Raw genomic sequence first — 24,621 nt, forward strand, 5'->3', positions numbered from 1 at the left:
TAATACTGGTGCCAAACGAGTGTCTGAAAGACTCCTCGAGCGGAAAATGCGGAATAATAATACTGGTGCCAAACGAGTGTCTGAAAGACTCCTCGAGCGGAAAATGCGGAATAATAATACTGGTGCCAAACGAGTGTCTGAAAGACTCCTCGAGCGGAAAATGCGGAATAATAATACTGGTGCCAAACGAGTGTCTGAAAGACTCCTCGAGCGGAAAATGCGGAATGATAATGCCACAGTCGGGCGTCGGGGCGACACCAGATAAAGGGCTTATAACAAAAAATAAAGACAGTGCATGCCACAGTCGGACGTCTGCGTGACGTCACATAAAGGGCTTATATCACAACTTAATAATACAATAGTTCGGGAACATAAATTATCACAAGCATGAGACAAATATAAAGTTAGTCCATCCACAGGAATAACAATAAATCTGAATTTACCACTTGAGCTTGTTCACCGGGGACAAGTTTCACACGGATAGATATGGATATAATGTTTACACTACTAGATCATGGATACGATGATTTGGAAAGAATTGACTCTGCAGAGTTTGTACTTAACCACAGCCAACGGATTTCAGCAGTCACGGGGACTAGTTCCGTCTACGGTGTTTTGGAAGAAACACGTCTAACCAGTACACACCCAATTCAACCATCCGAAGCCAGGGATCACCCTCGGCGACGTTCGAGAAAAACCTTGAGACGGGGAGGCTACAACCTCGCGTAGCATGGGATCGAATTTCTATACGCGCGCTTTAAGGGGGTGCCCCCCCCTCTCGGTCCCAACCGGAAACACCCATGCCCCCTGACCGGATGACTGCCTTTAATCCAGGGCCAAGGTACCATCATCCTGGCCTCTCTGTTTGGTGTGTACACGGAAAGAGGGTACCAACTTACTAAACCGCATCCTGGCAATGAGACATGTGGCAGCACGGAAAGGGGAAAGAATGGTAACGTGGCTCCAACCACGTTAACATCGGAGAAAGTCAGATGACGCAAGGCTGGCATGCTACAACAGTACCACCTTGCTGCCCTTCATGTCACCACATGATTAGGCCGTCTCTCATCAGAGATCATCGCAACTTTGGAACATGCGGGAAAAGAACGATAACGTGGCTCCAACCATGTTAACGTCGGGGAAAGTCGGATGACGCAAGGCTGGTATGCTACAACAGTACCACCTTGCTGCCCTTCATGTCACCACATGATTAGGCCATCTCTCATCAGAGATCATCGCGACTTTGAAGCAACCGGGTCGTTGCCTTACAAGCAACGAGGTATTTACCGACACTCATATGCCACGCACAAACTCTCACGCGAACATGTAAAACATCTGTCATATCAAATGTTCAAAACATGCTTGCCTGGTTCGGAGAAGTCGGAGTCTAGCTCGGCGAAGTTCGCGGCTCCGTCACCTCTTCCGGAACCTACGGCAATCAAGAAACGGGTACTAACGTGAAAACCAACACATACACAGAAACTTTTTCCAAATATTTTTCAAATAAATCCCATAAAAAACTAGACAAAATTTGAAGATTGTCAGAAAAAGAATCACTCAAAAATTCCTTTTTATTAAAAAGTTATAAAGGTTTCTGTCCAGGGACTTATCTATAATGAAACAGAAAAGTTCCAGGGTTTTAACTGAGAAAACAGAAAACGCTTCGGTTGGGAATGCGCAAGCGCAAAGGAGAAGACGTATCTTGCCCGAAGGCGTCAACAGAAAACGGTTCGCGAATAAAAGAACAGAGGCTGACACGCGGGGTCCACATGTCAGGTTTGAAAAGCTCGCCGGCTCCCGAAGACTGCGGTGGACGCCGGCGTCGAACCACGGCGAGTTAGGAGAAACGGAGGGTACCAAGAGCTTCAGCGTCTTCTTCGGCGTCGGTGGGTGGTGGACTCGTCCAACGGGGAGCACCACGTCGATGGCGACACTATCTCCGGCGGACGGCGGCTCGGGTGAGGATGGGGAACTCCGGTGGAGGGCTGCAAACTACGAATTGAGGCGCGGGTTAGAACGAGTGATGCAAGGTGAAGCTACTGGCAAGAGAATGGAGGCGGAGGGGCACACACGGGGGTGAATCTGGCTGGATCCCGTGGCGGGTCGCGGCGGCCGGAGTCGAGGAAGGAGACCTCCTCGGGGCTCTACCAGTGGCTAGGCTTGCTCTAGGGGGAGTGCAGGGATGGTGGGTGCTCGAGTTGAAGCTCGGGGCCTCTATTTATAGGCAGATCGACGGGGTGGCCGTGAACGGAGAATCTCCGGCGAGCGATTACGGCGGGGCAGTGGATTGGCAGGTGGTTTGAGCGGCCAGGCAGCATCAGTGGAGGTTACTGGAGTCGTTTTACAGCTAAACGGAGATGGTCTTGGCGTAATGGCGTCAGTCCACGGTGAGGTGACCGCACGGGCTCAACGGCGGCAGAGAGCGCGCTCCGCGCCCTGCGGTTCACGACGAGAGCGGCAGCGCATTCGGGAGAGTGGAAGGCCACGCGGCGAGCTCCGGTGGTTTGGGCGGCGCTGGGTGGCGTCGTCGGCGCCGTGTCTCCCGCCGGCGTCCGCAAAGCCGCCGCCGGCGTCGGTCACGGGGCGGCGCACCTTCTGCTGCTCGTCGCCGATGCCCGCAAGGCGCCAGGCGTTCGTGCGGCGCAGGAACAAGAGTGCGGGGACGAGGAGCAAGGCGACGCGGTGGCACTGGCGAGATGGACGTCCTCCTCTGAAGAAAACGACAGCAGCCACTGACTGAATCTCTGAACTTGACATAGACAGTGCACTGCAGGTGTTCGACAGAAGGTTTTGGCTATGAGATAAATTTTTCTGGAGCTGTAACTTGGTGAGATGACCACTCAAAGCACCCAGGGGCTGCCTGATTTTACTTGGAATTTTTGGAGAAGGTTTTGAATGAATTTCACCAAATTTGACAAATCTGGTCCAAACTTGCAGCAGGTGTAGTTTGAAAATTTTGAACTGAAGACCAGTGGATCTGCATGGTTCTAGGTTGAGGGTTCAAAGGACTAGGAGGGGAATGAAGTTTGGTGGAAAAAATCAAGACAGAAAATGGAGTTCCTTTGTAAAACTCCAAGTGCTAGAAAAGAAGGTAGAAATTTATTTGAATGGAAATAATCATATGGGGAGGTTCAACTTGCTGGATTTGATGCAAATCATGATCCAAAGGTGAGGAAATGCAAGAAGGGATTGTTGAAAGTGGCAAAGGACTTTCCAAAAGCCATAGTGCAAATTTCCAAGGAGACTTTCAAAAGTCATTTCCCAAGTGAAAATATTTTGTCTTGAGTCCAAGTGAAAAGCAAGAACCTCCAAGACCAAAGGCAGATCTTGGGTGAATCCAAACAAAACTTTTGCCATAAAGAAAAACTATATGAGAGGGAGAGTTCTCTTGAAGAAAAATTTAAATCACTCCCCTCAAGTCAAATAAAATCTTTAAAAAAAATCCAAATAAAAACTTGGGTGTCACAGAACCCAGCCGGCTTAAAGCATCAGCCGCCTCGTTCTTCCTGCGATCGATGTGCTCTACTTGGTAACCCTGAAAGTGTCCAGCAATAGCATCGACTTCACGGCGATAAGCCGCCATGAGAGGGTCCTTGGAGTCCCACTTGCCCGACACTTGTTGAGCCACTAAATCTGAATCGCCAAAGCATCTTACCCGGCTCAAACTCATCTCCTTAGCCATCCGAAGACCATGGAGCAAGGCCTCGTACTCAGCCGCATTGTTAGTACAAGGAAACATCAATCATAGCACATAATGAAACTTGTCACCTTTAGGGGAAGCCAATACAACTCCAGCCCCCGAGCCCTCCAATTGCCTAGACCCATCAAAGTGAATAGTCCAATATGTATTATCCGACTTTTCTTCAGGCACCTGTAGCTCTGTCCAATCGTTGATGAAATCCACCAAAGCTTGATATTTGACGGCAGTGCGTGGTACGTATTTCAGACCATGAGGCCCAAGCTCTATAGCCCACTTAGCCACTCTTCCTGTGGCTTCTCTGTTTTGGATGATATCTCCAAGGGGAGCAGAACTAACCACAGTGATGGGGTGACCCTGAAAATAATGCTTAAGCTTCCGGCTTGCCATGAACACCCCATAAACAAGCTTCTGCCAATGTGGATACCGCTGTTTGGACTCTATGAGCACTTCGCTGACGTAGTAAACTCGCCGCTGAACCGGATACTCCTTACCCTCTTCCTTGCGCTCCACCACCACAGCCACACTGATGGCTCGTGTCTTAGCAGCTACATATAGTAATAAGGGCTCCTTATCAACCGGAGCAGCAAGGACTGGGGGCTCAGCCAGCTGACTCTTCAAATCCTCAAAAGCAGCATTAGCAGCATCATTCCAGATAAAGTCATCAGTTTTCTTCATCAACTGGTACAGTGGCATGGCCTTTTCACCCAAACGGCTTATAAACTGGCTTAAAGCAGCGATACGACCCGCCAGGCGCTGGACGTCGTTTATACACGCCGGCTTAGCCAGAGAGGTGATTGCCTTGATCTTTTCCGGGTTAGCCTCAATGCCTCTGTTAGAAACCAGGAAACCCAAGAGCTTCCCGGCGGGGACACCAAAAACGCACTTGGCCAGGTTAAGCATCATCTTGTAAACCCGGAGATTATCGAAGGTTTCTCTAAGGTCATCTATCAGAGTCTCCTTCTCCCTGGACTTAACCACAATACCATCCACATAGGCGTGAACATTGCGCCCAATCTGGTTATGAAGACAATTGTGCACACAACACTAATAAGTTGCCTATGCACTCTTAAGTCCAAAAGGCATAGACACATAACAGAAGGCTCCAAAAGGAGTAATGAACGCCGTCTTCTCCTGGTCCTTAACTGCCATTTTAATCTGATGGTATCCAGAATAAGCATCCAAGAAACTTAAGCGCTCACAACCCGCCGTAGCATCAATTATTTGATCAATACGGGGGAGAGCAAAGGGATCAGCCGGACATGCCTTATTTAAGTCCGTGTAGTCCACACACATCCGCCAGGTGCCATTCTTCTTGAGCACGAGCACCGGGTTAGCCCACCATTCTGGATGAAAGACTTCAACAATAAAACCGGCCGCCAAGAGCCGGGCCACCTCCTCACCAATGGCTTTCTGCCTCTCCTCATTAAACCGCTGACGGAATTGCCAGACCGGCTTAAATTTCAGATCAATATTAAGAGTGTGCTCAGCGAGTTCCCTAGGTACACCTGGCATGTCAGAAGGTTTCCATGCAAAGATGTCCCTATTCTCATGGATGAACTCGATGAGCGCGCCTTCCTATTTTGGATCCAGATTGGCACTGATGCTAAACTGCTGAGATGAGTCGCCTGGAACGAAATCCACAAGTTTAGTCTCATCAGCTGACTTAAATTTCATTACCGGCTCATGCTCCGTGGTCGGCTTTTTCAGAGATGTCATATCTGTCGGGTCAACATTGTCGTTGTAAAACTTCAACTCCTCTGTTGCACAAACAGATTCTGCATAAGCCGCATCGCCTTCCTCACACTCCAAGGCTATCTTGCAGCTGCCATGAACCGTAATGGTCCCATTGTGACCCGGCATCTTGAGCTGCAAATACACGTAACACGGCTGTGCCATGAACTTGGCGTAAGCCGGCCGCCCAAATATAGCATGATATGGACTTCTTATCTTAACCACCTCGAAGGTTAATTTCTCCACCCTGTAGTTGTACTCGTCTCCAAAAGCCACTTCCAGCTCAATCTTACCCACTGGATACACCGACTTACCAGGCACCACGCCATGGAAAACAGTATTGGACTGGCTGAGATTCTTATCAATCAACCCCATACGACGGAAGGTCTCATAATAGAGGATGTTGATGCTGCTGCCTCCATCCATGAGCACCTTAGTGAACTTATATCCTCCCACCTGAGGGGCCACCACCAGGGCCAGGTGACCCGGTTATCAACCCGGGGAGGGTGATCCTCGATACTCCACACAATAGGCTGCTCAGACCATCTTAAATAGCGTGGAACCGCTGGCTCAACAGCATTCACAGCCCTCTTATGAAGCTTCTGATCTCGCTTACACAGACTGGTGGTAAACACATGATACTGTCCACCATTGAGCTGCTTTGGATTGGTCTGGTAACCCCCCTGCTGCTGTTGATGACCCTGGCCGGATTGCTGATTAAAGGCCCCTTGACCATTCTGAGGATTAGAATTTGAGCCGCCGCCCGGGCCATGAAAGCCGCCAGCGCCTGAGCCGCCGCCCGAGCCATTGTTGCCATTAAAGGCATTGGAATTCTTAAAGTCCTTCATGATTGTGCAATCTTTCCATAGACGAGTAGCTGGCTTCTCGCTAGAGCCATGCCTTGGACAAGGCTCATTCAACAACTGCTCAAGCGTCGGGCCTGACCCGTCGGCTCGGGGAGGTGGCCTCCCCTTGCGTCGCTGGTTGTTACCCAGTGAGCTAGCGTTGGCCACAAACTCTAGGCTGCCATCCGCCTTACGCTTGCTACCCCCTTGGTTCGTCGGGTTATGCTGAGGGCCCTTGCCATTGCCGTTCTTCTTTCCCTTCCCTGTCCTTTCATCATCTGACGCGGGGTCCTTGGTACTATCAGAGTCGTCATATTTAACGAGAGCCGCCATCAGCATACCCATATCATTGCAATCGCGCTTGAGTCGCCCGAGCTTCATCTTCAGGGGCAGGAAATGACAATTCTGCTCCAACATTAGGAATGCAGAACCGGCATCCATCTTATCAGATGAGTGTATTATCTCTTTGACCCGGCGAACCCAATGGGTTGTAGACTCACCCTCCTGCTGTTTACAGTTAGTCAAATCCACAATTGACATAGACTGCCTACAGGTATCTTTGAAGTTTTGGATGAACCGGGCTTTCAGCTCAGCCCAAGACCCGATAGAGTTGGGTGGCAGCCCTTTCGGCCAAGTGCGGGTAGTCCCATCCAACATCATAGTGAAGTACTTGGCCATCGCCGCTTCGCTAACCTCCAGCAACTCCATGGCCATCTCATAACTCTCGATCCAGGCTCCGGGTTGTAAATCAGCTGTGTAGTTAGGCACCTTCCTAGGCCCTTTGAAGTCCTTGGGAAGACGTTCATTGCGGAGAGCCGGCACCAGACAAGGGACACCTCCAGTCCTCATAGGTATACCCACGTCGACGGAAGCCGTCAGGTAAGCCGGGGTGGTTGGTAAGCCGTCAACTGAGGCATCTACTCCGCCTCTTGCCGTGCTCTGTCTTGGTCTACCGCATGAAAAGCTCCATTATGAGCCGGGCCGTGGCCAGGAGGCAAGTCATGGCGTCGGACATTACTTGAGCCGGTTGCTGAGGCCATGTGTCTGCTATAACTCGGGCTCCGGCCTGGACGAGGGGTTGAATGAATCCTGTCCCGGCTATAAGAATATGCCTCTTGCTGCGCCAGAGCCGTCTGAAGGAGTTCTCTGACCCGGCGGGTTTCAACCGCCGTTGGAGAGTCACCGTCAATTGGGAGAGCTGCCAGGCGCGCCGCTGCGGCGACCATGTTTTCCAACTGGTTGCATAATGACCCGGGGGTATTGGTACGTACTGAGGCGGGGTAGGGTTCACCCGGGGAGGCCCCATCACTTGGGGTTGAATTGGTGTTCTAGTCCCGGGCGCTATGATCTCTGGCGGGTTACTAGGCCCTGCACCAGGCGTGTTGAAGAGGTTTCGAGGATCGTAAACCGGAGGGAGTCGAGATTGGGCCTTGTGGTGCCTCCTTCTCATGACCTCATTGGACGCGTTTTGATCCATCGTGAGACGGAAAGATTGTGCCTGAATCAGCTGAGTCTGGGCGTCGAGAGCCGCCCTCTCTGCAGCCATCCTGATCCCTTCCGCCGCCAGATCCTCCTTGGCTTTTACTAGATCTAACTTTAACTGTGCCACCTCCGCGTCATGCTGAGCTTGATCCGCTGGGGCAACCGTAGCGGTCAACAGGGTCGTCATCTTGTCTGTAAGATCCATCAGCACCTGAGCCGGCGAGGGCACAGGGTTTCCTGACCCGGGGGCGGGGTTTGGAACAGGTTGTGCACCGGCCATGAAGATTCCAACCCGGCTCGGCGGCTCAAAGGGGTCCGGAATGCTGTCGCCATCGGAACAGCCCCTGAGCCTGCCATCCTGAAGTTGATATAACGAATTTGACTCATCCGTAGCTGACTCGCTGTCAGAGCCGGCGGCCGTCTCATCACCAGATCCAGATCCTCTAGAGAGTCCTCCATGGATACATCCCACGAAAGCATGCTTCAAGGCAGGTAGAGCCCGGGCGGGTCGTGCACGCTGAGCCGTCTCGATGAGATCGGTGCAGAGATCCAGATCAGGGCCCGGCTCACCAATCTTGCCAATGAAGACGTGGATTCCGCCGAAGGGGACCCGATACCCATACTCGATTGAGCCGGCGTCGGGGCCCCAGGTTGCATCGTCGATGTAGAGCTTGCCGCGACGACTCTTGGTCATCCGGCCCACAGCGTATCCCTTGAGCCCTTCGAAGCTGCCCTTCAAGAACTCAAATCCACCGTGCGCTGGCCCCACGGTGGGCGCCAACTGTCGTGGAATTGTCACGGCAGATGTCCTTGAGCTAGGACTTAGTCGTGGAGCCATCGCATCTAGGAAGCTTAAAGGGGTTAAACGGGACAAGGAACACGAGGGTTATACTGGTTCGGCCCCTTACGATGAGGGTAAAAGCCTACGTCCAGTTGAGGTTGTATTGCTTGGGGTTTCGACGACCAGGAGCTAAACCGCCCTGCCTGGTTATCGATTTTATCTTACTTGTCCCTGAACCGCCACCGGGTCGTCCCTTTATATAGAGAGGTTGATGCCCAGCGGCTCTCAGAGTCCCGGCCGGCTCATAACAGTGTCCGGCTCGGACTCCTAACTATTCTTGCCTTACACTACAAGTCTTGCCATAACGGCGGTTTATAACTATGGGCCTTAAGCCATCTCCGGGTCTTAAGCCCATCTTGGCCCGCCATCTTCAAGCTTGGTGCTGGGCTTCGCGTGATGACCATTACGACGTATCCCGGCCCCTCCTGGGCGGGTGACTCTAATGGTTACATCCTCAACACCCTCCGTTTACTCCTCGTCCCTACTACCTTGGTATAGAGATTATATCATATTGTTTGGAATATATATGTCCTTTAGTAGATTTCAGTATGAACTACTAGTACATACTCCAAACACTGATGTATATAGACGTATTTTAGAGTGTAGCTTCACTCATTTTGCTCCGTATGTAGCACTCTCACTCGGCCCTCGACCCTCGCCCACGTGGTGGACGTGCAACAATTCATTCGGTCTCATATAGCCAGAACGATATATACTGCACTACCATTATTGCTCGACTTCCCGAAGAGGCGAAGAGCCAATCGCAAGGTTAATATTTTGGAGATGCCAAGCGCAAGGTTATAGAAGAACGAGTAGTAGGTGCCGCGTCATTTATAAATAAAGTTTTTTTCTTCAGTGGCACGTACGCAATATGATAGGTTCATATAGAGAGAAAAGGAAACCGCTCCACTATATACATAGTCAGGACGGGCCAGCCTACACGGTTGCTTGCTGGGGTTGCTTTCTTCACACTCTCTCGCACAAAACGAATGTGGCCACATCTCTAACATCCCGGCGGATCATGTCCGCTTGGGGAAGGGGTGGATGCTTAGTGTAGATGCGGTGGCCGTCGCCGACGGCGAAAACCCACTGTCGGCACGTCCCGGTCAGGGGTCCCTGCCGTTCTCTCTCACAAAGCCGGTGAGGTTGCCTTCGTCCCTTGCTCACTGCCGCGACGTGGGCACTTGCCGCCTCCCGCGGCCCTCCTCAAGGTTGAGCTACGTCCCTCAGGTACAACTCCCTTTACAGCCGGCTTGCACCACTGCTCCAGCTGCCCACATCACTCCCTGTGGATATTTCTCTACTTCTTTGCCCCGCACATACCTCTACTGGCTTCTACGTACTGTATTTGTGATGAGTTTATGTCTCATCAACTAGTCCCAGTAATCTTATTCTAATCACGCTTCTTCAATTTCTTTGCCACAGGGATGCTCATCTCGATTTTGGTGAAGCTGCACAAAATGATCCGATGGCCAAAAGGTTGCAAACTTCATTTATTAGGAAGCTCGAACATTGCCAGCAAATTGAAGCCTGGTCAGGGTTCACGGTTCAAGGGCTAGGGACTGCATGGATCATTTTTTTCTTTAGCTGCCTCTGTTCCAAAATAAGTGTCAACTTTAGTAGTAGTACAACTTTGTACTAAAGTTTGCACAAAGTTGAGACACTTATTTTGGAACGGAGGGAGTACATAATTGCTATGATCTGTCAATCATTGAGATGCAATAGCATGCATGTTAGTCTCCTTTGTATTTGATGAAATGTTGCAACGGGCAACTTTGGACGCAAGATACATGTAACATAAGCTGGAAGCTTCATAGGATTGTACAAATTTATCTCGCTGATAAATTACAGTACGTACTATACTAGTACTTCCTCCGTTCCTAAATATAAGTCTCTGTAGAGATATCACCATGAACCACATGCGGATTTATATAGATGCATTTTAAGTGTAGATTCATTCATTTTGTTCCGTATGTAGTGGAATCTCTACAAAGACTTATCTACTAGTAATAGCTAGCCCCCACTACTAGGAATTCTCTATCCTCTCCTTGAGCCGCGTCATCAAAATTGATGTAGCCGTTAGATGAAGTAAATCAGTCCATAATAGCCGTCTGATCTAGACGTTGAGAGGCTCTGCACTAAGCCACATGCAAGCATGCAGAAATACCGTGGCACATGCATGTGAGTGGGTTTTAAATCAGATCAACATGTCTGCATGCAAGCATGCACCGGTAGCATGCATGTAAGTGAGCTTTTAAGTCCCATTAACATGTCAAAAAGAAAAATATAATCCCATTATGCAGTAGGAGTTGGCTGATCTTTTTTCCTTACGTGGGATGATCTAAATGATGATGGGAGTTTATTTAGTTTGGCTACCACATTTGGCATGCGGTTATAGAGTTTCTTTTTAGTTCTATGAAATTGATAATTTTGTGCAGAGAGATATACGCTGTTCCGCGGCAACGCGCGGGGACTCATCTAGTAATATTTAGGAACGGAGGGAGTACTATGTAAAGAGTTAGGTGTCGCACGGTGATAGTGTGAGGTGGGCCATGTAATCACTGAGCCTGCGTGTTTTCACTGCTCTTGCACGCCTCCGCTGTAAGAATGGAGAAAATTGTAATCTAGTAGTAGTACCTCCTTTCGCCGAAAGCGTGGGACATCTAGCAGTTCTACCACCTCAATAATAAAGACCAATGAGCCGTCAAATCACATAGACCCAACAGTAAGTTGGACGGACGAAGCAACCATCACTCTTGCGCCAGTGAGAGGTCGCGTCCGCTCTGCCCGGGCATGAATGCGGCACCGATTCTTTGGAGCGATGCTGACCGTTTCGGGCAGGAAGCGCGCGCGGGCGATGGAGGGGCTTTGGGTGGGCCAGGCTGGTCAGGAGCGGGCGTGGCAGCTGTCCGCATGTCCCTACCGGACACGCCCGGAAACGAGAGGATGCACCGACTCTCGCGGCTAAAATCATACACTACACAACATCTCTCTGTAGGAGTAGATCGATCTGTCGCTCTCTCTAACACACACATGCTGTTAAACACACACACACACACACACGCACGCACACGCACGCACCTTGGTCCCGTTGCACCTTCTAACGTGACTTATTACACCTAGATGGAGGGAGTAGTAAGTATACGAGATACGGTGGCACAATGACTTAAGTCGAATACTAGTGCCCAAAATTTGTGTGCATGTTATAATAAGGATTCACTTAAAATAGTACGTGAGCGAACAGAGGGATCAATTGGACAGTGTTCCCGAGCAGTAGCGAGATGTGTGAGGTAAGATACACCGCTGGTGCTTTTAATTTTTCTTATTAATTTGTTTGTTTCACCCTCTGACTGGTGGGACCCATCGTACTACGTGGAGAGAGGTAAGGTGACTAAGGTTGCATTATTTCGGCACCACTATGGATAGTCTTACCACCAAAGACACATGACACGATTATGATTGAAATCCCAATGACTCCCACACACACAAAAAACACGGCATGCTTGTGACACGAATGCAGGAATGTATAACAGGTTATTTCCCTCTCGTTGAACATAACGGGAGGGTTGTGTAGCTGGTTAGCCTGTTCGCTCATCAAACTTGAGGTCTCGGGTTTGATAACTACACTTGAGCATAATTTGTGCTAGGAGGATTCTTTGACTGGTCAAAATGTTTTCTAGGGTTTGCACGCTTCACACTCTCTGTCCAGTATATATATATACACGCTGGAGCCTCAGCGCTTGTAGTTGCTCTCTTCACACTCTCTCGCCCTCTCCCGCTGGAGCCTCAGCGCTTGTAGTTGCTCTCTTCACACTCTCTCGCCCTCTCCAGATCTAAACAAGACTTCGTTGGCCTCTCTCTCACCTCACTGCTGCTCAAAGAGCCGGCAGGATCCGTCCGCCGGGAAGGGAAGGAGGCTTAAAGTTGTCGCCGTCGGCGAGGGACTACTGGCGCAGCTGTTCACTTTCCACCCAGCGGCGGCGCGAGAGGGCCTCCGACCCCTTCTTCTGCGCCGCCGTCCGGTCGCCCACCGAACCACGCCCCAAGAACCTTAAGGTATAATTTACTTACTCCACATGCATTGCTCTAGTTGCATGTATACCATGAATCTAGGACGTGGTTCAAAGAGGAAAGGAGTGGGGGAAAGTAGTGGGAAAAGTTGTATATAGCGTGAATCTAGGACGTGGTTCGAAGAGGAAATGAAGGGGGAAAGTTGTATAGCATGAATCTAGGACGTGGTTAAAAGAGGAAAGGAATGGGGGAAAGTAGTGGGGAAAGTTGTATCGCATAAATCTAGGACGAGGTTCAAAGAGGAAAGGAAGCGACGAAAGTACTAGTTCAAAAAGGAAAGGAAGGGACAAGGCTATAGAGTTTGAGCAGGACTAGATTTGCTGCGCTCACATAGGGAAAGGTGTCTAAAGATAACAAAACTGGGACCAACACAAATATTCTCCATGGTTGTTTGTTCTTTGTTGCAAAAAATTGTGCATGACCACAGTACATCGGTAGATGCACATGGTGCTGGTGCGTCCACTGTCCCGTGCAACTCATTAGCTGTTGTTAATCTAAGGCCCTGTTTGGTTAAAAACTCCCTAGTCCCTACCTGCTTGGTTCCAGGGACTAAACATGGACTAGAGGTTATTAAATGACATGCTAAAAGACCATGTTACCCCTAGTAATGAACTAATAGAGACAAGGTGCGATGCGTGGCAGGGGCAACTGTTGGAAAAAGTCCCAAAAAGACTCCCTCGGGGTCTTCTTTCTTTAGTCCCAAATGCCCACTTTTAGTCCCTAAAAGTCCCTCCTGTTTGGTTTAGATGGGACTGACACGGAGTTTTTTTAGTCCCTACACCAAAATGTCCCTGTAAACAAACACCCTCTGATAATGCCACTGGAAAATTGATGCAATGCCACAGTTAAAAGCAAATTCTATGTTTAACGAATTTTATTGTTAATATAATCTCTATGTTAATATTAATCAATGCCACCGTTTGAGAAATGCTACTGTCTTGCTTTCTTTCCCATTTAGATAAGGTAGATGCTTCTTTTTGTTGGCTTCTGTGTCATCCACTGGTATTGACCACTAATTGTTTCCTTTGCACCTCTGTGTAAACATGGTTATCTACTTCACCTCGTTGCCATTGTGACCTTTTGTTGCACTGCACAAAACACTTTTGTTTTAAGAGTGTTTTGTGCAGTTCAACCAAAATGTCACACCGACAACGTTTCTTGATTGCTTGATCTTAGTGGAACTGCAGAAGAGGAGATCTTACTTCCTATCCGTTAAGGCGAATTTGGTTCAGATCTTCTTTGAGTTGTTTGAATTCCGCGTCATGAGAGGTCAGTACTAGCCTTCTTTCACATGATTCTGTAGTGTGCTTTCCTATGTTGTGCTACTTGTACAATAATGTTGCTTGATTTTAGTGAACTCCACAAATGGAGACAAGACTTCCAATCTGTATGTGCACCGTAATATCCCATTGAGGTAAGATAAGGATATTTCACAACTGCTAGCCTGTATTTTGCCACTTTCATCAGAAAATTAAGTTTAGTACTATACTTGTGCTCCCTAATTGACATGCCAAATCTTACATTGAAGGCGAAGCTTGTCTTTTATTGAACCAAGTGATGAAGGGGAAGAACAAGCGGAAGAAAAACAAAAATCAACTCCCGGTGCTGTAATGAAGCACTGGAACTGTGATGACACAAGTAATGATATAGTTTTGCATCTGAATTTATTGCTATGGCTGGAACGAGCAATTTGTTTTGCCACTGATTTGATGCCACTCTTAATGTAATATGTAATTATCTCTACTTGTGCAAACAGGGATCTTCTCTTAAGATACCATATATTTTAGTGGAACTGCACAAGAAGATGTTGGAAACATTATTAAACTAATCGAGAAGTATATAGTAAGCATGGCCACCACCGTAGATAGCAACAGATGGTTCCGGAGAAGTGCTTCATTTGTATGCTCTACACAATAAGCCTCGTGACAAAGGTTGGTACTCGCCCACTGATTTCATCCATATGGTTGAGCTTTGTCATCTCTATTGGTGTTGTGCTACTGTTTAGATACTGTCAAGAAAAAGTGGTATTGTCCTTGAGAAGTTCTTCATCTGTGCTGTTTTAAATATTTCCTTTCCTTTTTTTCGAGCAAACAGGGATACTAGCATTTAGTAGTCCTCTTGCTTTGCACAACAGCATCATCTTCCTCTGAAGAAGAATATGGAGTACGTGAAGTGACTAGTTCCGATTATGCCAGGATGAAGAAGCCATGTCTATCTTTTCATCAGAAGGAGCAGTTGAAGGATGGTTACATTACTCCCCACAAGACCAAACTAACTTCAGCTAAGAAGGACTGACAAATCTCCATTTTTTTGATGTGATGCGTGAGTACAATGTTGTTCTAGGATTCTTTCTAGTGAGTTCCATTTTTCTAAAAGTGTGCTCTACATGGACCATGTATGTGCCTGTTGAAACTGTCAATTCATAGTACAGTTTGCTTTATACTAATCACTTTTTGGTATTTGTGCAAACAGGGGTGCTCAGCTTGATTTCAATGGGAACTGCACAAAATGTTCATGAATACATCGAATCATTCATTTCCACCACAAGAAAGGAGGTGCCGATAAGTTCAAGGCGTTCCAACATATAAGGGCGAAATCATACAAGCTACGCGCGAATTTGGTTGATTTTGGTGGAACTGCACAAAAAGAACAACTGGTTTATTTAGCAGGAGGTGCCATGTCAATGTCCGAACTGATGGCAAACCCTGCCCATTCCACAATCGTAGGCATTTGGTATTTTGGAATGGGACAACCTTGTCAAATTTTGCTCATTGATTTTAGCAAGGGATGCGTTTGATATTTTCGAATGGGACGCCATTTGCTGTCAGCAGCGTCGATCAATTTTTTCTTTATTCTTTAGTTGTGAAGTAAATATTGCCTCTGACATGTGAGTCGCTGAGATGCATAATCATTGATTGTTTTGAATGTTCTCTATGAATTGCCAGGCCTGTGTGTTTGATTGCAATGTACAGAAACGCTAAAAAGCTGCTCAAACTCTTTGTACTCCTTCTGTTCCTTTTTACTTCGCACATTGTGAAAGTGCATACTTTTTTGTATAAGTTTGGTCAAAGTAGAGATACTTTGACTGCAGACAAAACTTGTATGCACGACTAGAAAGGACCGGAGGGAGTACATGGGAAACTGCTGCAAACGAGGTGATCACCTTGGGAATAATGCTAGTACGTATTGTTTTGCATGTTCATCCAATGCCAGTGAAACAGGAATTCGAACTAATCGAAATAAATTCATTCATACACGGTCGTATTTCATATAAACATGCCGGATTTCATTACATTTCATACATTCTTCAACTAAAAAGGGGTTCGCTGGAGGTATAATTAATTAACCGAAGCTACCCACCTGTGTCCCACTGAGCCGAACAGAAGCTTCAGTGACTTAACTGCAGGTGCAGTTGCGTAACTGACATGTGGCCTGTTGGGCCCACGTGTCAGTCAGCCAACTGCACCAGCAGTTAAGTAGAAGCAGTGTTCTTCTCCAGCGCAGCTCTCCGACTCCACGTCGCCGTCAAGAAGCTAACCGGCCGTCAATGGTCAACCCGCCTAGCTTGGCTTCACCCAGAGGGTAGCAGCGGTGGCCTTACTTGGACCCGAGCGGCGGCGACCTACCGTGTTCTACTCTTCCTCATTTTCTGTGTGGCGCGGCCTCGTTGGCAGCGGGGCGGGGCCTCGGCGGAGCCGGCGATGTCCTCTGTCTCGTTGTCGGCGGGCGGCGCCTCAGCGGAGCGGTGGAAATCCTCCCCCACGTTGCCGGCAGGGTGGGGCCTCGGCTGAGCCGGCGATGTCCTCTGCCTCGTTGTTGGCGGGGCGGGGCCTCGGCGGAGCCGGCGGTGTCCTCTGCCTTGTTGTTGGCACCGCGGGGCCTTGGCAGAGCAGGGCCTCGTCGACGCCAGCGGAGCGGGGACTCGTCGGAGCCGGCATTGTCCTCTGCCTCGTCCTCGGTCTTGCCAAACAGCGCCTCGCCCGCTTCATCGCCCTCTTTGCTAGCCTCTTTGTAGGCGGCCGCAGCCTCCCCCACCCACGTGCGGTACCGCCAGCGCTCGAGGCGTCCCTTGCGGGCAGAGCGGTACGAGTCGAGCAGCGCCTCCTGCTCCGCCCGCTCCGCGGCGATCTGCTCCTCTGCCTGCAGGTGCTCCTGGATGAGATGGTGGTTGTAGGCGGCGTCGGCCTGCGCCTCCTGGAACCGCTCCTCATGCATCCGCCTCACCCTTTCCATATATTGGGCACGGGCCACGCCGATGGTCATGGTGCAATGCACCGGCGAGGATGGTGTGGAGGAGGGGGTTGGCGCCGGATCGTCGACTACCATGTTCTCCATTGGGACGTCGTCGTCCTCCGGCTGCCTGCCAGCCGGCCGGTCGGCAGCAATGGCTGCCATCTCCTTGTGGTCCGTCGTCCGCCTGTCCCGAAGAGCGCTGGAGCGCGAGGAAGCCATGGTGGGTAGTAGTGGTGTGGACAGGAGAAGGGGAACGGATGCGGATGGCTGCGGTTATGGCCGGCGCAGCAGTTTATATAGCAATGGTGGGCGGGCGGAGGGACGGACGTGTGGCGCCGGAGTAGTCGCCTCGGCAACCGTGTATCATTAATGTGGGCGGCAGATGGACGGACGGACGGCACTTGTGTCGTTTGAAGGCGGAGCAATCGCCTGCACCAGGAAGCGGGGCGGGCGGCGCTAACTGTTTCGGGTGGAAAGCGCGCGCGAGCGAGGAGATGACTTTACTTGGAGAGGATGACAATGGGGACCCACCAGGTCCATAGCCTCACGTACGCAAGTGCCTCCTTATTATATATATATAACTATAATTTATTTTTCTTCCTCCTGGTTTCCTGACATCACGGTCCCACACCATTGTCAACCTATGTAGTAGTCAATAAACGAGAGAATTGCACAAGAAGCGGCCGACAGCTGGGACCAAGCAGCTCGAGCAGTATTTGTGTTTTTGAGGTGTGAGCACTGCAAAGTTTTTCGATGTTTAGCCCAAATATTAATTTTTCTCCTCTGAACAACAACGAAAACATCGCTGCAGCTATTAACTGGGCGGGCTGTGGCCCGTCTAGCCCAGGCCAGATATCCAGCAAAGATATTAATTTTTTTCAAGCTGAAAATGGCTAGCCCAGCTATACTTTTTTTAGGAATACCCAGGCAAGGTCAAGTTGTTATTCTCCGCCCCGCTGGGCTGCAAATCTTTCCTAGGAGGGATGCTTTAGGCTTAACAAGAAAATGGGCTTTAAGAAATAATAAATGGGATGTAATTATAAAAACTGGGCAGTAACTATAAAAAATGCACCAAACACGTGATTACTTAATAAAATATTGTTTTTGGATATTGTAAATTTTAATTTCATTAATTGTTGCGAGCGCAATGTTTTGTTGGATTTTTACGTAATATAAATTTATATTGAAATTGTATTTAATCTGACTAGAAATTTTGGGATAAAAATATTTCGGATCCCATCAAAATGTGGGAAATTTTATTGAATTCTGTTTTGAACGGTTGGTTGAAATGGGCTGTACTTTTAACAAACTGTAAATGGGCTGTAGTAAATTCCATTAGAATTAAAAAATGGGCTACACATTCTTAAAAATCTCAAATGGGCTATAAGTTCTCTGCCACACACTTCTGGCCTTACTAAGTTGACGCGTCCCCTAAAAAAACAGAGTTGACGCGTATGCAAGGCTTTGTCAACTTATAGTCAACACACGGTTCTAGCAGCAGTGGCCGTTGGATGTCCATCCAACGGATGCCGTGCTTCTTCTTCAATCTCGAATATTCTAGCTTCACCCGCCCAAAAAATGATTCCTCCCCCTGACATCTAGGGCGCACCGTTTCGGAAGCTGACCTGTGGGCCTACTAAGTTGACGTACCAAGGGCTTTGTCAACTTAGTCAATATAAACGATTCTAGCTGCAGTGTCCATCCAACGGCCGTCGTGCTTCTTCAACCTCTGGTCTTCTTGCTCCAGCCGCCCAAAGAAGCGCCGGTCGTGCCGCCTGCTCCTGCCTCCCGTGGCCGGATGTGCTACCACGGAGGCCTCACCGCCACCTACTACTCCCACCGCTGGCCAGGCCATCCCTCCACTCACCCACACCCCCTGTTATTCTGCGGCGACGGCAGCGCAGCCGAACTAGTGAACCCTCGTACTCCTCTCCACGTGTGCATCCACTGTCGCGTCTTCCCCGGCTCCGCATTGTCCCCTTCCTAGGCCTCGCCGTCGTCCACCGCCCTGGCGCTCTCGGCGCGGCGTGGTCAACGTGGTCAAGGAATGACTTCCATCGGACGTGGACTGTACATGGAGAGGCTGACAGCTGGGTCCACGGCAGCCGCAAGGAAGTGCCTCCTTATTACGCGCAAAATAATTATTCCTCCACCTAACAGCGGGGACCCACCGGACGGGCCACCGTATTTCGTGAAAAAAATGATTCGCCCCCTGACTGTTGGGACCCACGAGCTACATCTTCGCACGCAAGGAAGTGCGTCCGGGAAAGAAAAACGATTCGCCCCCCTGACTGCTGGGACCCACCAGCTACATCTTCGCATGCAAGGAAGTGCGTCCGAAAAAAAACGATTTGCCCCCCGACTGCTGAGACCCACTAGCTACACCTTCGCACGCAAGGAAGTGCGTCCGGGCAAAAAAACGATTCGCCCCCCTGACTGCTAGGACCCAGCAGCTACACCTTCGCACGGCAGGAAGTGTGTCCGGGCAAAAAAAAAACAAAACGATTCGCCCCCTGACTTCTGGGACCCACCAGCTACATCTTCGCAGGCAAGGAAGTGCCTGACAGTCGGGACCCACCTGGTCGAAGCGTGCGTAGCGTTGTCATTCTGGTCGCGAACGTGTACGTACATACTGGTTGGTGTAGAGGCGCGCACGTGTCGTAGTAGAAGCACACACGTGTCGTAGTAGAGGCGCGCACGTAGCATGTACACGTACGTACAGTGGCCAGGGTGCAAGAAAGAAAATACGGCCACGTATGTGTACATACGGGCGGGGTCTCGAACGCCTACTCGCGCATACGTACGGCCAGGGCTCGTGTACATGGCTGGGTCGGAACGGAGAAACAGCGTCGTCGTCGTGTTCATGGGGAGGCAACGGAATGCGTCGTGTTCATGGGGAGGCAACGGAATGCGTCGTGTTCATCGGGAGGCAACGGAATGCGTCGTGTTCATCAGGAGGCAACGCAACGCGTGGGAGCCAACCGGCTGGGTCAGAACGGAATGCGTGGTCGTGTTCATCGGGAGGGCTTGGATGGAACAGGCGATGGAAACGAGGCCTGGCGTACCGCAGAACGGAGGAAACAGACCTCCTACATTCAGAACGGGGTCCTGTTGATCGGGAGGGGTGTGGCGTACCGCAAAACGGAGGAAACGGACCTCCTACGGTCGAAACGGGGGTCCTGTTGATCGGGAGGGGTGTGGTGTACCGCAAAACGGACGAAACAGACCTCCTACGGTCGAAACGGGGGTCCTGTTGATCGGGAGGGGTGTGGCGTACTGCAAAACGGACGAAACGGACCTCCTATGGTCGAAACGGGGGTCCTGTTGATCAGGAGGGGTGTGGCGTACCGCAAAACGGACGAAACGGACCTCCTACGGTCGAAATGGGGGTCCTGTTCATCGGGAGGGGTGTGGCGTACCGCAAAACGGGACTCCATGGGATACTGTTCATCTCCACCGTCGACCTCCTCCAGCCTCCACGGGCTCCTATTCATCCAGCCTCCACCGCGCGCTACTCCACCGGCTACTGTTCAACCACCCCTCCACGGACACCCCTCCACCGTCTACTGTTCATCCAGCCCTCCACACCACGGGGTCCTGTTCAACCACCCCTCCACCGTCTACTATTCATCCAGCCCTCCACCACACCACGGGGTCCTGTTCATCTAGAGGCAACGCCACCGCTCACAGTTCATCCAACCCCCTCCCCCCCCCCGCAATGCTCACTGTTCATCTAATCGATCGGCTTCAGTTAGCAGCAGTAGCGAAGGAATCGCTCGATCGGGTTCAGTTAACAGCCATCGATCGATCGCTCGGGTTCAGTAACACGTAGCCTGCAGTGCAATCGCTCGGGTTCAGTTAGAGCCCAACGCCTCGCTCGGGTTCAGTTAGAGCCAACGCCTCGCGCACACGCGCGTACGTGTACGAGAGAAACGCGCATCGCTCGGCCCCCGACCTCCCACCGTAACCGGGAACTCCCCGAAATTTTCCTCCCCCTCGCTTCTACCACGGTTTTTTCCGTCATGGACGGCCCAAAGAATGTCATGCAGCTGCGTCTCCGGACCGCCCAGGACGAAAAGCCCATTTTCTGTCATGATTTTTTGTCATAGAAGTAGGAGCCCACCACATCTATGATGATACTGGGTTTTGTCACAATTATCGTCATAGAAGTGTCATATCTATGACAGAAAAAAATTCGTTCGGCCCAAAATGTCACGGATGTGTCTTCTTTCGTAGTGAACCTAGGAGAATCCTATCTACACGCCCCCGCGGCCGACGCCATCATCAACAGTGGGCCACGGGAGGACGGCGCCAACCCCATCCAGATCAGCCACGGCGGCGGCCGGACGTTGCAGCCTTGCTCCGGGCACGGCGGGAGCTCGGGGGCACCTAGTTGTCGTCGCTCGTCTCCGGAGTCTCATAGAGTTCAGGAGAACCACTGGACTCCCAAGAGTCGCTGCTGCTGGAGGAGCCGCGAGCGGAGCGCGCATCGACCTGGCGCTCCCCTCCGGGGCAGCACTCAGGGCGGCGGCCCTTCGCATTGAAGACCTTGAAGGATAGCGTGGAAGCGCCGTCCTAATCGAAGTGGATCGCGAGGGCACCCTCCGCACGACAAACCCGCGCGACCTCACCCCAGTCGCGGGTCATGTAGAACTTGCCGGGGGAGACCGCTTCAACCTCTGCTCCGGTCGTCGGAGCGTCGCAGTCAGCATGCTGCAACCAGAGCTCGAGGGGTCCCCTTGGCGGCATCACGTCGGAGAAGAACCGCGGGAACCGGATCCAGTAACTCGGGGGCATCGCCGCCCACAGCACAAGCTCACGCGAGGAGTCCGTGGCGTGGACTCCAGGAGCGGCGACGCGCGTTACCGCGACACGTCGACCTTGGCCACGGCGCGCGCACCGACGCTCATCGCTCCCTCCTCCTGAGCCCTCGGCTTGGGCATACAGGGGTAATGGATACCCAGGAGGAGGCCGCTCGCACCAAGGCCTCATCACCACCTGCGTCGCCGCAGCGTCATGGCGGTGAACCAGCCTCTTCTTCGGCGGGAGCGGCGCCGGCCCGTCGAGGGTTGTCTTTCCTTTCTTCGCAGCAGAAAACCTTTGGATGGGCGCCATCGATGTCGGCGATGGAGCATAAGAAGAAGCAAGCGGAACGGCAAGAAATGGGCGACAGGGGCACTACCCCCCTCCTCATTTATAGAAGGATAAGGCCAACCAGCACCCCCCACGATCACAGGTAATGATGGTTTTCCTTGCATGTCGCAACGACTTGTCAAGTCGGGCAGTTGCCGAGGCAGCGTGGGGACGCGGAGACGCCCACGTCCAATCAACCGCCACGCGTCGACCAAGGCCGCAGGCTGTTGGGGCCCGCGGCGCTCCGTACTTGACCTTTGGCTTCGCCTCATAGCCAAGCCCGAGCGCGCCTTGGGCTCGGGGGCTACTGTCGGTGTTCTGGGAAGGGGGGTCCCCAGACTTGCCTTCCTGCGGCCCACGGCGTGGCTTTGCTAGCAGGCATGTACGGCCCATCTTCATCAACAAGGCATTCAAGACCCTCGCGAGGAGCCAAGCCTCGTGAGGCGGGCGACGCAAGACCTCCTCAAGAGCGGCCTCGCCAAGCAGGCTCGCGAGGGGTGGAGAGACCAAGGCAGGTAAAACCTCGCGAGGTTCTCGTGACGTGAGCCATGACGATCAAGACCAGGCGGGCGCCAGCGCGCGCAGCGTCCTTGTTTCCTCTTTGGTGTAAAGGAGGCAAGCGCAGGCGCGGAGTACCTAGGCATCAAACAAAGGTTTCCATATCAGTGCAACGAGACCAAGAACAGCAGGACGGCAAGACGGAGCTCACCATGGAGCCCCAGGCGGCGTCACCACCAGAGCCTTTTGCAGGCGAAGACTGCTTTTGTCAGGATAAGTTGTACTAGCTGTCCCCTTTCAAATTGGCCGTTGTTGGCTCCCTTCCCGCTCAATATTTGGGGAGAGGACCAGGGCCTATATAAGTAGGACTAGCCACCACCATAGGGACGGAGGGATCAAGAGACAACTGAGCCTCAGGCATCTGATGTTTAGCCACACACCAAGCACAAGAACACCTCAACCTCAGGAGGCTGTTCTTCCCCTTGTACCGTTCATCATCAGCCCAAGAGGCAATCCACCACCACACTGGAGTAGGGTATTACACCACAACGGTGGCCCGAACCAGTATAAATCTTGTGTCCCTTGTGTTATGAGTTCGTCAAGTTAGTCCGTGAGATCTTAGTAAAGCTAGGACATGGATCGGTAGGGGGGAAATCTTCGTGCGCACCCCAGTGTTCGAACCTTGAGGGTTTTGCCGGAACCCGTGATCCGACAGATGCAGATGTAGATGATGGTGCTGCCGCGTGATGAAGATGGTGCGGGCGATGATTACCCAGAGTCAGAGTCGTCACTCCTCCGCCCGCTGCCGTCGTCATCGCTGTCATTGTCCTCCTCGTCACTTTCGCTCGAGGAGGAGCTTCCGTCGTCGGTCGAGCTCTGCGCGCAGCACCCTAAGCGACCACCTGAGTGCCTGAAGATCTTGACGGAGAGCAGGCCATTCTCCATTAACTTGAACTAGAGAACGTGCCCCTCCGAGATGCCGTGGGCACGGGCAAAGGTCTTCCAGCTGCGGTGAAGATACATCACATGAGGAGCGGGGAAGTTGACATCAACCCTCATGCCTCCATTCCCGCAACCCCTCACGTGCAGCCGCAGAGCGCGTGGCTGCTCGAGCTCCATCTCCCGCGCAAAGGGAGTTGGGAGGCGAAGGTGACCACACACGGGCTTGCACAACCTGATGAGGAACTCCCGGGGTTGCTCGCCAACGTGGCCTTCCATCGGGGGAAGAGCCGCCGACAGAGGCGCTACCAAGGCACCGCCCCGCCCTCCTCCTCGAGCACCGCAGCGACCACGACCACGTCCCCTTCCTCCTCTCCTTGCAGATGATTTCGCTGCCTCACGGTCCGGGGGAGGAGGGGCGCGTTGTCGAGAAGAAGCCCTCCTCGCCGCCGCCGGAGCACCACCGCGCCCTCGCCCTTGCAGAATGACTAGAAGAGAAGGATCACGGAGAAGGAGAAGTGTGTACAGAAGAACACTGCCCCGAACCCTTCTATAGGGAAACGGGGCAGGGGGCTGGCTCCTCCTACGGGAAATGGCCTTCCCTCTCCTCCAATATGGCCTCTCTGCACCTGCTGTGACTCTGGGGGTCTAGGCCGCCCCTCTGCTCCAACCATCGACGCTCGATTTTCAGCCATGGCACTCCTCCCCGTGTCCTTCGCATCCACCACCTACCACGCCCAATGCATGCGGAACACATGACGAGGTGCATGCGGAACAGGGGGCAAGTGTGATGGCAGTTTCCGCCCTGTGATCGTGGGGCGAGGAGAATCTGCGGGCCCCGATCCAAGTTCTTCCATGACGCCGCACACAATGCGCGGGGAAACCAGAAACTGGCTCGAGATCAAGGCGAATGAAACAGCAATGGAAACCTCAAGGGGCCAACCCCTTCAGCAACCCTTCCTGTGCACTTATTATGCCCTACCCCAATGATGCTCAGCAGCGTGTTCGGGGCAGGCCCGGGGGCTTCTGTCGGTGCAACAAACCCTGGGTCCGTTGCCTAGACTGTGCACAAGCACAAGATCAAGAAAGAAGCACCAGCTTAAGTCAGAGATTGAAGGACCAAGAGATTTGAAGAACCAATGTGCAGC

The sequence above is a fragment of the Triticum aestivum genome, chromosome 7D, assembly GCF_018294505.1.
Source record: "Triticum aestivum cultivar Chinese Spring chromosome 7D, IWGSC CS RefSeq v2.1, whole genome shotgun sequence".
Classification (NCBI taxonomy): Eukaryota; Viridiplantae; Streptophyta; class Magnoliopsida; order Poales; family Poaceae; genus Triticum; species Triticum aestivum.